Source organism: Triticum dicoccoides, chromosome 4A, assembly GCF_002162155.2.
Source record: "Triticum dicoccoides isolate Atlit2015 ecotype Zavitan chromosome 4A, WEW_v2.0, whole genome shotgun sequence".
In the NCBI taxonomy this organism is placed as follows: Eukaryota; Viridiplantae; Streptophyta; class Magnoliopsida; order Poales; family Poaceae; genus Triticum; species Triticum dicoccoides.
The window spans coordinates 678,745,563-678,762,668 of NC_041386.1; the positions used below are offsets into that span (position 1 = coordinate 678,745,563).

Genomic DNA, 17,106 nt, shown 5'->3' on the forward strand with positions numbered 1-17,106 from the left:
AAAAGAAGTGTGACGGGTGTGGCCGTCTGCAAGAGAGCACAAGTATTACCGCCCATGGCGGCGGACACATCGTATTTGTTTGACGAATAATTGGTTGATGATTTGGCCAACACCTATGTCGTGCGCAAGTGTCATATCACGGGTGAATGATTTCTACAAATGTGATTGATTCTGAATTCTGTAGATCCGGCACTGGTTTTGACAATAGAACTGCAGTAAGAAAATTGGGGGAAAAGAGATTGCTATGCTTTGAGATATGTGCGGTCACGTGGCATCTTTTGGACCGAGTCTCTCTTGATGAGAGGAACAACCTGATCGTATAAGATTTTTCTCCCATGCCATTGGAGCACGAGGGCTCACGGTCGATAGAGAGCAAGTCTCCATCTCGCCACAATGTCGAAGACAAAGAGGTCATGGTGACAGACGAGTAATATATATGCACCCACATGCACAAATAGATAAGCATCTCAATGTAGAGAATTATGGATGTGATCTTCCTCCATGCATTTGATGTAGACAATGTCGAAGACAAACGAGTACTATATGGTAGCATGTGCTACACAACATTCAGTCATGTAAATTAACAGCTTATTAATTGTGCATGTGGGTGCATATATATTACTCGTCCGTCTTCGCCCGAGAAGAATCATGGTCTATTAGGCGACACACACTTTTGTAGCTAGCATATCAAACAGTCATGGATGGGAAATGCCAATGGTAGTAGTATGAATCTAGATGAGACGTGATGGAAAAATTATGCAACAGATTAGTAGTAGGGAATAGGAGACATCGGGAATCAGAGCACGGGTCTTGCTTACCCTCACATGTCTCTAATGTATCCCTACGATTAGGGACACTTTCATATTTGATCCCAAACACACAATGCACGTGGGGCTTCATTACCGGTAGGTGCAGGAAGAGAAATTCAAGGGAACAAGCTCCACCACTTGCTATGCTCGAGAGTGTAGTTAAGTAATTAATTCACACGCATGCAACTTTGCATATACTGGCAATTGTAGTGATGACTTACAAAAAGACCTGCTCAGCCTAATCTCTCACCGAAGCAAATCTCGACAGGTGGGATGATAAGATCATGCCCCGCAGCCGCATTGCATCGTGGTGGCAACTCCACAACAGTAGAAGCTAATCAGCAGGATCTCTTGCTTGCATAATTGAGGAGGCGGCTAAGTAGTGGACCTTGGCTGTCATCGAAAATAGGAGGCCCTGACCTATTTAGAAACATCTTATGTAATTCATAAATAAAAGGTTGCCTCCTTTCTTCATAAGCGGATCCATATACAGTTGTAATGGCAATGGGGAAGTTATTTTGTTTGTTTAGTAATATTTCTCCAAAAAATACTATTCTAGTAACAAAGGAGGTTTTGGTTTCCTAGCTAATGGTTTCTAACACATGAATATTCACTCCAACCAAACTACCACATTATATTCCTAGGGATCTCTAGGTTATGCTGGATGGGGAGGTGTTTTGCTTTGTCCACAGTATACTCATTCATTTCAATTCTTGTGCTCTGTCTTTTTTATTTAGAACAAAGGCTTAAGGAGAACCCGGCTTTGAATTATCAAATCCATCAATTGGCTAGAACTGCATCAAACAAACATATGAACCAAGGAAAAAAAGAAACAATAAGAACATACATGGTGCTGTGTAAAAGCTCTCTGCCTACGATAAACTACTAGCAAAGATATGTAAACTAAAGCGTGAATGCAGCTAAGCCGGAGAAGCCCTCAGAAGCGAGCAAAGCACCACGCAGGACACCAACACAAGCTTAGGGAAGAAACATCCAGTAGCTGGAGGTGCGCCGCTGTCAGCTCTGTGAGCTCTGGTCGTCGATGTCGACCTGCTCCACCTCACACATGCTAGGACACCCCATGGACACTCCATATCTTTGCCTTTTTATTTTCCTTCTTTCAGAGGACCGTTTTCTAGCAAAACTGCCTATTGAGTTCATGTTTGTCAAGGTAGCCATGTGGGCCTTGAGTTTTGTGGTAATTGCACCAATTTGTTGGGTTCAATCTAACTTATAAGAAGTTGGACTTGCACAATAGTAAAGTTCTTTATAACCGGTCATCTGCCTTCCCCACTAAATTTTCAACGAAAACAACAAAATTCTTGCAACACAGCAAAAGGACATGGAAGGCCGTATGTAACTGAGATTAAAAATCCTAGTACTCATACATAAAAGGCCGTATGCATCCCTACTTGATGCAGAGGCCGGGGAAGTGAAATTCTCCCCAATTTACGGAAGTTGTACGGTAGGAGCTCCATGCGGAAGGAAATTCTCCCCCAATTTTAAGCCTCGGGCTCCCTCGTATCACACCCTCCAGGACGGTCAGGGGGCCAACCCTAGCACCCCGGCCGCCGCCCTCTCCCCCTCTCCTCCACCTCGCCGTCCCCAGAGACGTGCACCGGCTAAGCCTGGGCGCCACCGGTGATGCGGACGTTGGGGATCTAGGCTGCAGCCCCACGGACTGGAGGGAACGGCGGCGCGAGATTGCCTTTCGGTCTTCGTCTTTTTCGACGGTTTGATGCTGCTCCGGCGGCTTCGTGGGAAGGGCGGATCAGGAGGGGATGTGGCCATGGTTGACTAGTCGACGGTGCCAGTGGAGCAGATCTCGAGATCCACCATCTAGTTTCGGTTGCGGTAGGGAAGACATAGTTGCCGGTGAAAACCGAGCCAATGGCAGGTGATGGCGATGTTCTGTGTCGTTACCTTGATGAAGGCATCCTTGTGTAACTACTTTCGACCCACTATACTACTTCGGGGGAAACCCTGGGACCTGGTCTTCAAGATCGAACGATGGCGGTACTGCGGTGTTGTTTTCTCTCTTGGGACCATCGTTTGTGGAGCAGAGCTGGAAGACAGAGGCAGGAGGTGGAGCGGCTTCATCTTGCATGGAGCTTTCGGTGGAGACGTCAAGTCATGCCTGGTCGACACGTGCTATGCTGTGTCGTGCATGGTCGGCAGGTGCTACGCACGACAGATCTTCCAGAATCTTCACGTCTGGACGGAGAGCGCCGGGCAGTGGCGCCGTTGGACGCCGTGGTGGCGTCGACGGATGGACAGACTTGCAAGGATGATGCAAATCTCTCTCCTGAAGATGGGTCAACGGTTCGATGATGATGGCGGCGTCTAAAACGTGTGCATGTGGTGTACGCTTTAGGTCTGCTGCACCGGCTGTCGGTTCCGATACGTTATGTGGATGGAACGGCGACGGCACCAATTTTTGATATGAGGAGTGAGAGCACTCCACATTATCGAGTTTTGTAGGTGTGAGTGGTGGCTTTAGGTGGCTTGATGTATATTTTGTTAGACCTTTGTTGAATAATCTCTACTATTAAAGGGGGATCGAACATCGTGATGGTTCGACCACCCCCTCACCTCCCTTCGTTCCTAGTTCCACCAGCGTCCCCCTAAATTCCCACTTTCCCGATCAAAAGAAAAAGAAAAACAACCTCGGTAAAAAAAACACCCACGACCAGGCACCCACGTCCCCAACCCATCTCTCCTCCCATCCCATCGCTCCTCCCATCCCATCTCTCCCAAGGAAAAAATCCCCCACCGCCGTAGCAGCCGTTCTCCATTGCTCTACTGGCCGACGGCCACTCACAGGATTTCCCTCCTAGATCAACTCGGTCTTCCTCCTCCACGCACCCGCTGCTCCCATGGCCGTGGCCCGTCTCATCCTCCTCTTCGCTCGCGCGCCAGGGCAGCGCTCATGCGGGCGTCCATGGATCTGCAAGTCTCACCTCCTTCCTACCGCTCAAGCGCCGCCCATGGATAGAATATGGCTTCAGTCGCGTCAACGAGGTCGAGGAGTCCCTTGTCTTAAACCTCACCCTCGCCTACGTCGACGGCCTCGCCCGTCTCGATGGGGTTGGTTCCTGGAACAAGGTGGTCTTCGTCCCGAGGTGGTCTGCTCGTGCTCTCCTGTTCCTCCTGAAACGGCGAGGGGTAGTGCCGGTCGTGGCTCAGCAGGATAGCATAAGCTTGCCCTTGTTCTTTTGTGTTTGAATCAGTTTTGTTGGTTCTCAGTTTTACATGCACATATCAATTTTTCTTCTGTATGCAGGTTACACACCTGATGATGTTTACAGCGAGGTGCAGGAACAAGCAGAGGCCGAGGAAGTGCAGGCACGCATTGTTGACCTTGGCAGGTGTAGGAACCACGCGAGGAAGGTTCAGCGCGCTGCACTAGTCAGGCCACGCCCGGGGCACCATGCCAACACATGTGTGTGTGGTCGGTGGGTTGGCCAACCCGCCAACATCTGCATTCTGCGACTTCATCTTGACCATGGACACAAGCAAGGACTGATTGGTGGGTCTTGGCCGAGCATCGACGGATCGAAGTGGTTGAGGTCGCGGTTAATCGACCAGGACGAGAGATGCATCTTGGAGCTAGCGCAGAGGGGGAAAGAAGCAGGTTGGTATGGCCTGGACTCGCAAATGAATTGGTATTTCCAGTTCTTTTCCCATGAAGGTCACATGCCTAAGTTCGTACTAGACATTGCTAACTCAGCCACTTGATGTTAAACTCTGTATGTGTAACTAGACCTAGCTAACTCAATGATTCGATGTGTTAAATTAAAGTACCAATCAGGCATGTTCACCCCTTTGTACGTGTGTGCTCTTGCATTGCTTACTAGATCTTGTTGTATATGATGGTCCATTGTCAGCTATACAACTTTAGAATTCTGTCAAGTTCAGTTCAGATTTGATTTTTTTCACCTCTTTTTGCATGGACAATGTGTCTGGTGTTTAAATGATGGCTACTTGAAATTCATAGGCATTGTGAGGTCAGAAAGGATTCCATTTTGACTCTTTTATTCAGTTTGGTTCAAAGCTGTTAGCTGCTACACCTACACGTGGAAAACTTACACTTGGCATTCTAAAATTAGGCAGCAACCTTTATGGGAAACGTTTACTGCCGGTGGACCGGCTGAGTTTTCGGGCGGCCGCACGCGCAGCGTTCGATCCACGGTATCGCGCGTACCTCTTTGCTTCTTTCTTTTTCTCTACCTTATTTTTTCCCCCACCTCTTGTTCCTTATCCATAAGCAGCGCTCATTTTCTTCTCCATCGTTCTCATGTTGTGCTGCTTTGCCGCTGCTCTCTCTCCTCAATCTCCATGACCCCGGTGCTGTTGCTGCTGCAGATCAACCGCCGCCTTCTGCTGCTAGGGCGAGCCACCGCGGGCGGAGAAAACATCCATAACCAGCACCACCTCCTTCCTCCTGCTCTCAACAACCCTCATATCTGGGCACACACGAGCTGCAAAGCGACAGAACGCATGCCGCAATGGTGATGGACGAGTGCAGCAACCAACGACGAGCGTTGGCCCGTCGTTGACCCCGTGCTGCAACCACTGACAAAATAGCTTCAACCTATAGATTGAGAAGCTCCAACCGGCTGTAGAGAAAGCTTCAAACGGCGCTGCCACTCGGGGGAAAGCTACAACCGTTGACATAGAATGCTCCAACCTAGATCAAAAAAGTTTCAACCAAACGATGGAGAAGCTTTAACCAGGTGAGCTGTTCAAACAAAAAAGTTGCAACCATTGACAAAAAAGCTTCAACCGTAAATGGAAAAAGCTCCAACCGGCGAGAGAGAAAGCTTCAACCAAAGACGCTGCTCAACCAGAAAAATTGCAACCCTTGACAGAGAAAGCTTCAACCGCACATTGGAAAAGCTTCACCCGGCAACCGACAATAGAAAAAGCTGCAACCAACGACCGGGCTTGGGCGAGATGAAGATGCTACACGTGTTTTTTTGCTGGAATCGATGACCGTGGTGACCACGCCCGCTAGAATGCTGCAACCGCTCTCGCTAGATGCTGGAACTGGCATAATTTTTTGCTACTACACGCGGTGACCGCGGTGACCATGCCTGCCAGATGTTGCAACCGCTCTCGCTAGATGCTGGAACCGTGCCGGGCGTTGCTGCAACCATGGTGACCATGACCCGCCATATATTGGACCATAGACTATGGCGACGACGGCGAAGCTCAACAGTGAGGTGGCGGGGCGAGCCAGGCAGGGAGGACGCCTGCTTGGGAGTGGGGATGGTGAGCGGGAGGACGCCTGCTGGGGAGTGGGGATGGCGAGCGGCTACGCTGGAAACGGGCGAGCTACAACCACGCGACCCGTGCTGGAAAACGGCGACGCGCGGCGCTGCGAGCCGTGAGGGTCTCGCTGGAGAAGCGCGGCGCAGGAGAGACCAGCCGAAAGCTAGCGCCGGCGCGCCGGCGCCTAGCACTGGCCAACCTTTATTGCCGGTCATTTAAAAGTTCAGTGACAAGACAACTGCTGACACAGAGTTCTACCTCTCTGACTGAAACATGAACTTTTGCGCAAAGAAAACACACACAGGGCAGGAACATGACTACTCTCGCCCTTCCAAGTTCCTGATCGATCGAACTCTTCGGGGACCAGAAAATGAGAAAAGGGCAGGCTATTGATGTACAGACCACAGGTGCTCGGACTCACGGCCAACATCATGGTCGTCATAACTCATAACCCATGAGGTTGTGACGAAGCAAGAAAGGAAGGTTAGTTGACGCTCGCCGAGAATGGTGCTAATATCTCCGTATTGGTGATATAAGGGATTTAGAGCATCCACATGACCATTGTCGACAATGGCCTGAAGCCAAATTTTGTTTTTGTTCAGACAAATGGCCATGCGCTGAACTGGTAAATAATAAACCTATTTTATCTTTCATGGTGTTTCTTTGCTATCATGAGTTTGAACTAAAAGTTTGCATGGGTACTCTCTTTTTCCCCAGTCGTGAGTGTGAAATGGCAAGATGTTTCAAAATTCAGAATCTTCATTGCAAGTATCACTAGTAGAAAAAGGGCCTATTATCCCGGTTCATAAGGGCCTTTAGTCCCGGTCCGGGACTAAAGGGTCCTTACTAAAGCCTCCCCCTTTAGTCCCGGTTCTTACATGAACCGGTACTAAAAGGCCGTCCACGTGGCCGCTGCCTGGAGGTCCACCTTTAGTCCAACCGGTACTAAAGAAAATTTTATGATTTTTTTATTTTCAAATTTTTGAATTATTTTAACCTCTAATCTCTAATCACCCCTCACCACTGCTCAATTTAACCTCTAATCTCTAATCACTCCTCATCATTTCAAATCATCTAACTTCTCGGACGGTCACCCATCCTCTCACTTCTCCAGCCTGAGCACGCTTAACTTTCGGGTTCTATTCTCCCTCGTTTCCAAGTCTGCACTTGTTGTTTTCCTAACAATAGTAAGATGTCAATCCTATTAACCCTCAGGAATTTAGCTTGAGCATGAAGTCACACATTTCACTGTTTGAGTTTGAAATTATTGTTCTAAAAAACAATAATTATTTAGTAACACTAATATTTCTTGAATAAGTAGTTTGACCATTGTTTGACCACAGTTTGACCAGATTTGACCAAAATTCAAAACAACTGAAATAATTATTTAGTAACACTAATATTCTTGAATAATTACTTAGTAACACTAATACTTCTTGAATAAGTAGTTTGACCAGATTTAACAAAAAATAAAAAAATTCAAAAAAAACTTAAATTTGAGCATAACTTTTTTTTCCTTTTAGAATTTGAGGATTCTAAAAATTTGCAAGCGGGCCATAGGCCGTCAAAATCGAATGCAGATTTTCGTGCTGACCATTTTGATATATTATACGTTTTTTTCTGACATAGTATGCAAAAGTTATAGTCGTTTTACATTTTCCCTACACTTTTTGCAAAACATGTCCAAATTTAAGTTTTTAAATTTTCCTAACTAGTAGATGTAGTAACATAACTACATCTCGAAGGATTTTAATTTTTAAAGTTTTTATCATTTTCTTTTGCTTTTTACAAAATTGAAAAGGCGATGGGGGGGGTAGAGTTTGAAAATGGGACCTTTAGTACCGGTTCGTGCCACGAACCGGTACTAATGGCCATCGCACCCTTTAGTCCCGGTTCGTGGCACCAACCGGGACTAAAGGTCCCATTTGAACCGGGACTAATGCCTTTGCCGCATGAACCGGGACCAATGCTCACATTAGTCCCGGTTCAGTCATGAACCGGGACTAATGGACTTATCTGTCCCGAACGAAAGTCATGTTTTCTACTAGTGTATACGAACTAATGTATTTTGCCCATATGTTGTTGAGTGATAATTTATATGTGTTTAATTTACAAGATGAACTGCACACCTGAACACACACTTGGTTGGCTGCTCACGGTGGAGCATGTGGCTGGTGCTTGCGGCAATGGCAGAGCAGCGTCGGCGAGAGTGGCGCAAGCAGTGGCCAGAGCTGCATGGATAGCTGCAAGCATGCCATCCAACGCAACACTTCAAGTATGACAATGTGCACTCTACACCAAGGTACGTTGGCACTTGTGCAAATATCTAGCATCTTCATCGACTAGGACCAAGTTATGTGTTTTCTTCTGCCTATGTCATGCGGTGATAATTTGTTCTGCCTATTGTTTGCAGATATTAGTCAGTTGGGAGATGAGGTGGTTTGCCAGATAAGAAACAGAATAAGGACAATAAGGAACGTTAATTGGACCATGTCAAGGTGAACTTGGAGCACAGAATTTTACAGGAGATGGTCGTCGTAAACTGGTGCTTAAGATCTAGGGAAGTATAACATTTTTTTTGAAAGCTAAGTAAAACAAATTTACTTTGTGGGTCTAATTTAATTTTTCTATGTTCATAATTTCTTGCGTGAATAGATAGACCAAGCCGACCAGGGCATCAACTACCTACTCATGCTTTAGTTCATTTTCTTAGTATTTGTGTTCTTAATCTTGGTTTTCACTGGTTTGTGCTCTATCCTCTCAAGCTAGATTTGAATTTGTTGTCATAGAAACAAAACTTTTATCGCCTTTAATAGTATACAGAGATAATCCAATCATGTATGCAAAATTATGCAAGATCCTCATTGAGGATTTTTTTCCTGAATCCCTTAGCAGCCTCTGCATCCTTCTGCCTTAGCCTGATCAATTTTTCCCACTATGCCGTTTTGTCTTTTTTGCCAACATAATGGAACGAAGGTGTCAAGTATGCATCCGTTGAAAATTTGGTATCAATCGGTTTTTGGTGGATTGCATCAATGTTCATCATATTTCTAATATTAGGATATTAAAAATCCCCTTTTCCCTATGATGTTTATCTTTTCGGGTTTTAGCTAATGACAATGTTTCTTGGTGTGCCAGTGGCCAGTTGCGTATATTATTGGACCTTTTACATTTGATATTAACACTCCAAAACTTAACACATTTCTAGCCTTCTAGGGGAACTTCCATTTAATGTTATCAATTTTCTTGCAGCAAACTACAAAGTTCTTGATACTTCTGCTTGCACTTACTTTCCACAGGCTCTCATATATTAGTGTTGTGCAGTTTAGATCTCAATATGATGCCGATTTCTTTTACGGGTAAGGCAAGAGCTCCGCCTGCTGCTACTACGATCAGTCGCTGCCCTACGCTGGCCGAGGCTGCACATCATCGCCTACTACACAATGCTACACCTTGGGATTGCTGGCTGCCGAAGTCGACGCCATCTGTCGCCCCTCAACACATTTTTAGAATCATAGAAAATCTCTTGGTCTCTTTACCGTGTTGTAATTTGTTTCTATGCTTTACGTTTTATTGTGTCATGCCTCCAGGACTTTGTTTTCTAACTACAATTGCATTAGCATGAGGCTCTTCTGTAATATGCAGGACTACTTCCAAACAACATACAAATTGTTCTAGATGTCCCCACACTTTCTATTTCCAATGCATAGAACCCAAACATATGCTTCTCGAATGTCTCGGGTATGGAATTAATCACTACTGTAATCTTTGTCTACACTTCATAAGTTATATGGAGCAAGTTGATCTTTAGCAGAATAACATGTGAAATTCAACTTTTGGATTTATTGAATTAACAGAAATGTAGCATTCTTCCTTCTTGACAAATAGGTGCTCGAGTTCTTTGTCTAATGTGGGTACTGAATGTATGTGAGTCCTGTTGTAGCATATGAAAGGAGCCTTGATTGTTGAGGATTTCACAACTTTATTAGATCTTTTATCATGATATATTAAATAACTTGCTCAAATGATCTGGGAGCAGATTGTTGCTTTCGCTGGTGAGCGAATCAAGCAATGGAATAACTATAAATGTTCGTTAATTGCACTACAGGTGATCTGCTATCAGATTGTTCATATAATGTGCCACAACCACTTCTGCAGATGATATGCTAGCATGTCTTCTGATTAGTTTAGCACATGGATTGTCAAAGCTTTTTCTGCTATGTTGCTTGATAGTTCCAGCCCATTGGATTTTCACATGCTCGCCTGTGAGATGTGATATAGTTGTGCATTTTGTGGTTCCTGCTATTTTGCAGACCTCTTCTTTTGTTTATAGGCTCCATGGAATAACATGTGAAATTACAATGAAGATCAGTATGTGTTTTGATGATATTTCTTCTCACTTGTTTTTAAGCTGAATCTCGACAAAAGCATCCATACATCTGTTACTCTTTGTGCTAATTCTCATCTTGCAAATGATTAATTTCCTGGCAAGTAGTCTGATCAGATAGTTATGTATTTTTTTCAAATCGAACATGCACTAGGGCTGCTCCAGGATCCCTTATACAACCCTCAGCTAGAACATTATGGTTATCTCTTTTATGTTTTTAAAGGCATGTAACCTTTTTTTGCTTACGATATATTCATATATAAACAACGACATTAGAAGTGGGCCGCTACAACACGAGTGGTGCTTGCTGCAATTGTTGGTAATGCACAACATTCAACTATATTTTAGGACGTGGCAATGGCTCTTGGCAATGGCTCAGGAGACATCATATCTGCTTTTTAAGCTTTTTTTTGGGTACCCTCTGATTGCGGGATTGCTGTGGCGTATCGACATGAACACATGCGGAGGGGATCGAGGCGGACAATTGGTGAGGGACTCCAATGTTTGTGGGAAAGTACGGTGTGAAGGAGAGAGGGAGCCAGGGTGAATGTGAGGTGGACATTATTCAGTTCTAAAGGAGAGGCTTCTAGCGAGAAATGTTCCGCTACAACGGGAAATCGAGCAGGAAGGGGAGTGTCCGACAGGAAAAATGAAGGTTACGTCGGGGGAAGGGGGGGTTTATGTTTGGCCCACATGTTCGAGATGACAATGTAGATAGTCTTTGGACAATTATATTGATCCTCCACATATGGTCTAGATTTAGGGGAGCACGGACTATCTAGACGGTTGAATTTTGGGAGCCTGCTGGGCGCCCTTTTGATATCCGAACACGCCCGGACGTATGATGAAGAGATTAGTTTTGCCCTTAAAGACAATATTAATAATTTTTTAATTTATTTATATGTGTTATAGTCCGTAGCAACGCAAGGGCGTTTTACTAGTAAATAAAGATGGCCGTATGCATCCATTGATGGAGAGCAAAAGGACATGTCGGAAGGGAAAGAAAACAACAACGCGTCCAGTACTGGGAGCTCAGTCGAAGTCCGGGACCAATCATGGGCCGTTTCCACAATAGACTCAGTTCTAGTCTGGGGAAGTCGTGGACACATATTCGTTGTCCCGGCCGCCGTGCCCCCGGCCATCCAGCACGTTGCCCGACCGTACCACGTAACGACCACCAATCACCGTGTAGCCAGAGTCAGACAGCGCCTCCCCCGTTGAGCTCCATCGGCGCCGTCGTGGATGCCATACTCATACTCCCACCCCCTCCTCGCCCCGTGGCTTCGTATCGTTCGTACGTGCCTCTTCGCCCCAGCACCGATTCAATCGTCGTCTTCCAGCCTGCGGCCGTGACCAATACCGCATTGAATTTGCTCACTACCACTACCAGCACCCAGTACGCACACAAAGCATGTACTATATATATATATATATATATATATATATATATATATATATATATATATATATATATATATATATATAAAGAGATAGAGATTGTCAGTGTCAGTGTGAACATCAGTCAGTCAGACAAACAGTTCGTCTCTTGCTTCTTTAGAAGCCACGTACATACACACCATCGATCGATCTCGATCGATTTCTCTCTCCGTCCCGGGCGGCCATGAGGAGCTCAGTGCACGTGCTAGCCGCGGTAGAGGCGCTGCTGGGCCACCCGGTGGCGGCACTGTCGGAGAGACCGGCGCCGCGGCTGACGCGGCTGCTGGTGAACGTGACGGTGGAGCGGAGCCTATAGCCGGTGCATGTGCTGCTGGGCGCCGACGTCACTGTGGCCGAACTGGCGCGTGCCGCCTATCCCGTGGCGGGGCGCAGGCCGCCGCTCCCCGCCGATGGCGGCGCCACCGACGCGGCCGGGCGGTTCGAGCTGCACCTCTCCAAGTACGCTCTCGATGGTACGTATACGTAACAAGCCGTCTGTGATGTATTCCATTGTTCAATTGACTAGTCCTCCAGTCCAACTTAGAGCTGCATCGATCACTGACGATGAGATACTGTGCTTGACCTGGGCTCTCGCAACTTCTTCCTCTGCTCCAACAGGGGATCGTAGAGATCAGATCATCATCCGCTTCTTCACTTAGCACTGTCTGAAAGAGTGAAAGTAGTGCTGTAAAAAATTGGTGGGAATCACTCAGAAGTCAGAGCCTGACGCATGTAGTGTTAGGCCACCAAGGGACGATACAAACAGGTACTTAGTCCGAGAGTCCTACGGGCTCCAGACATGTACATGTAACTGTATGTATGTATGCACATGCTAGCTTCAACGAGTCAATTTTAGATGCTTCAGGAGTATCGATTAAGAAAGAAAAATAATCATTAAAAGGCACCCCATTACTTATTAGTGCAAGGCTACAAGGAGGCGGGGGCATGGCAAGGGACAGAGGAGGGGCATGCCACTGATGCTCTGAAGGACTAGTCAAAGCTTACGAAGAGCTATGGCTCACACCCATCGGAGGGCGAGGGCTCACGGGTGGCAGAGAGCAGGTCTCCACTGTAAGGAATTAAAAATGAGTGGAAAATTTCTGTTTTTTTAGAGGAAAAAAAGATAACGGGGAGGAAAGAGTAATGATATTATGTCCGTTTCCGTTTCGTTTTCATCCCTATCCAATGCGCCATAACAATAAAGACGAAACGATCAGGCTTTCCTGATGGTAGATAAGAGAAGAAGATGGTTGTCTCCAAAATCACGTTTAAGTGGCTGGCTATCACCCCACGTGTGATCTCACCTTCCTTAGTGAATTGATGGCCCACTTTCAAAGATTTCCATGTATTCACTCACTATGGGTTTTCACGTGATACACCGATGTACTAGTTTATAGCATGGGTTCCATAACATTCAACCATGCAGATCGACTGCTTATTAATTGTGCGCGTGCGCGTATATATATTTCTGTTCATTCTACACCCAAGTGGAATCATGCTCTGTTAGGCGACACACACTTTTCTGTAGCTATCATATCAAATCGACATGGATGTGAAAGTCCAATAATAGTAGTATAAAGCATGGATGAGACGGGCAGAAAGAGGATGCGATAGATCTGTAGCTATCATAATATTTAAGGTTTACACAATTCACGAATATTAAAATTCATAATTTACAAAGCAAATTATTCAAATTCAAACACACATAAGGGTTCAGATGAAGTAAATATCATGATAATTAAATGCACAACTACGAAGTGCTATGGAGATGCCACTGATGCTCAACTATATCATATTGTAGCTGGGTATGAACTTCTAGGTTCTGGATCCTGCGATGTGCTTCGAGGAATCTCTATATCCTATTTGCAACGTGCTCTGGCTCAACATAATTTTCATTGGTTATGCATCGATAGTTCTCAGGCATGCCTTCTCATCTTCAATGATCATGTTATGCAAGATGATGCAACAAGTCACAACAAAGAAACATGGAAAAAAGCACCGCAAAGTGTGAACACAACGATGTGGGTCTAAATATTTCTTCATCTTCACCCAAAGTATATCAGCAAGCCAAATGCAAATCAAAATCCAAAAACCATGGATCTAGTGGCCTACCTAGAGGAAATTACAAATAATGAAAAATATGAAGAGCTTCAAAGAATAGAAGGCACAAGGAAAGAGATAAAATTTTCTCCTGGCCAGAACAACACCAAATCTTATGGAGTTGAATCTGTGCACTCAAGTTTACCAGTCATAGAATTGCAATATGTCAATCAACCCAAGAAAGACATGCTAGTGCTCCCTTGACTCATTGCTTTTCCTAGCCACGTAAGGGTAATCAGAGAAACATCAAGTTTAGATGTAGCACCATGACCAAAAACCCTTTCCTCTGCCAGGGACTTTCAAGAAATGAAAACAGGTGACATCATCGTATGCTCGCAGAAAGCCTTGCACTGGCAGGCTATCGTGTTTTTCACATGATTTCTCGTTACTCATGCCAGCATTGTCACTTCTGATATCTCCAGGTCTTGTCACAAAAAAAACCTTCCGTGATTAACAAAACATCCTGCCAGAAAACTTCGGCCAAGGACGATACATATACGTATTTGTCGGATAATCCTACGAGCTCGAGATATGTACATGTCGCTGTATGTATGTATGTATGTATGTATGCAACTGCAATGCCAGCGCAACATCATTGATGCTGCGAAAAAGATTAGAAAAAATAGGACCCGATAGGTGCATTATTTTTTTCTAGTTTGAGTCATTTCTTTTTCTGTCCATTGGATTTTCATCCAAAGATTGAAACATAAGCTAGTACTGTTGTGAGGTCACGCTGTCTGGTCAGGGTGCTGGGAAGAGATCGACTATGGAGAACGAAGTGAGGTGGGACGAAAGGCGGTGGTGACCAGGCGATGGAGATCGAGAAGAGAAGGTGAATGAGAGAAGTGAAAAGAAGGTGGCGACGTGTGGGGCTCAAGGGCAGGAGGGGATTGGTAGCTATAATTTACTGCTCGGGTCGTTCACACAACATTTTCTCATAGTAAAACTGAAGCAGAATCATCTCATTTCAAGGACCAATGCTTAACGATCCCCGCTTGCCTTTCACTTGTGAACCTTCTCGGACGTGTCAAATGAATTAGAAGCTGGTCGAGCGCGAACAACCAAAACCGGAAACTGTAAATTAGTCGGCCGACACAAAAAAGGGTAGCATCCACAATTGCTATCAAATGGAGGGTACTCTAGCATCTTATAAACTAGTAAAGTTTGTTGGATAGGAACCAATGCATAATTGTACTCCTATGTACTCGTCCAACAACCATATAACACTACTACTTAATCTTCACTCAGGTATAGCCACGCTTGCCATAAAGTCTCTCAGTAAATGTGCTAGACAAAACAACCATTTCTGCTACTCCCTCCAATCTGAATTAATTGAAGCATCCTCTATATAATGTTGATATGAGGAGTACTATCATTTGAGCAGTCCACATATGAGAAAGGGTGGGTGCTAGCTAGCAGGTTGGAGAGACAAGAGAAGGAAAAAATAACAGTGTGTGATGACCATTATAGAATAAGAGGCACCGGGAATGAGAGGATGGGTCGATCTCATTATGGAACATTGTGTTCTGATGGCAGTCCTACAGGACATTGTTGTTCATCACAATGCTAGAATCAACCTGATCCCATAGAGCCTTATATTAGCAAGGATATCATCACTACCCTTCCAATGTGAATATTTCCATCTACATCGCCAGGAGATGTGACGGTCTAGACGATATCCACTACCACAAAATTGGCTACAAGTGCTTGTGTTTCTAGCAATGTCTCTTCTACCAAAAGAAGCCCATTAGTGATCTAGCTATAGCTAGTGGGTTGTTGCATTGATCTTGCCGAAACATAGTAGAATTGTGTACAAGGTGGACTTGTCGGTTGTTTTCTTGGTCCAACCCACACATTATCATCCTACCACTACTGGTATCTTCTTGTTTTCTCACGGGGTTAAAATCACCACCAACAATAGGAGGCCCTGACCTATTTAGAAACATCTCATGTAATTCAGAAATAAAAAGGTTGCTTTCTTTCTTCATAAGGGGGGGCATATACAGTTGCAACTGCAATGACACACTTTTCCGTTTGTTTTTAACTATTCTAGTAACCAAGTAGGTTTTGATCTCCCGACTAATTGTTTCTAACACATCAATATCCACTCCAACCAAAAAGCCACATTTTAATCTTCCTAGGGATATCCAGGTTTTGTTGGATGAGGAGGTATTTTTCTTTCTCTAATGTATAAATGTGCATGTCAATTCTTGTGCTTTGTCTTGTGGGACATCCCACGGACAATCAATATCTTTGCCTTTTTATTGTACTTCATTCAGAGCACCATCTTCCAACAACACTTCCCTTTGAGTTCAAATTTGTCAAGGTGTTCCACAAGACAATCCATATCTTCATATTTTTATTGTCCTTCTTTCAGAGCACCAACTTCCGGCAAAATTGCCCACTGAGTTCAAGTTTGTCAAGGTAGCCATGTGGCCATTATGTTTTATGGTAATTGCACCAATTTGTTAGGCTCAATCTAACCTATCAGAGCTTGAACTACCTCCCTGCTCCCACGAGGCGCATCATGGGAGGAACCCTATCCGCTGCCATCGATGGTCGCCGCTAGGCGATGCCCAGCCGGCATAGGTGGCGGTAGGGTTAACTCTTTCCTCTCCGCTTGGATCTTGGAGGTCAAGGTCCTTCCTGCGAGCGGAGGCGCTTGCTGAAGCAGGGCCTAGCGGCTCAGCAGCGGCCGCGAGGGTCCATGGCGCGGTCGCCTGGCGGTGGCTCCGTGGTTCTCTAGCGTTCCTCTAAAGTGTGGAGGTTGCGGGGAGTCCATCATGGGTCGCTGTGGGCAGGTTGAATCCTGGCCACATCTGGCCATTCTGGTTAGGTTTAGATACAGGGTCCCGGTAGGTGGCACGAGGCTAGGACCATGGAGGGAGGTTCGGGTCCGGTATGGTGGGGATTGGGCGCTCGCATGGACGTTGTGGTCTGCGTTGCTCATATCGCGTCTTCCCCTGGCTGCAGGTTTGTGAATGTGGATCTGGCGGCTGCCTGGCGGATCTCGACTGGGGCTGGAGGTGCTGGTTCGGTGCAGGTGAAGGGCTTCGTTGGCCGTTGGCTGCTGCCCCGGGGCCGGAGTTGTCGGCTGCG

General features: G+C 45.6%; 1 pseudogene; it reads left to right on the top strand.

Moving 5' to 3' along the window:
• The first annotated feature begins 12,091 nt into the window (after nucleotides 1–12,091).
• Nucleotides 12,092–12,576, top strand: LOC119284064 (annotated as a pseudogene).
• The last annotated feature ends 4,530 nt before the right edge of the window (nucleotides 12,577–17,106 follow it).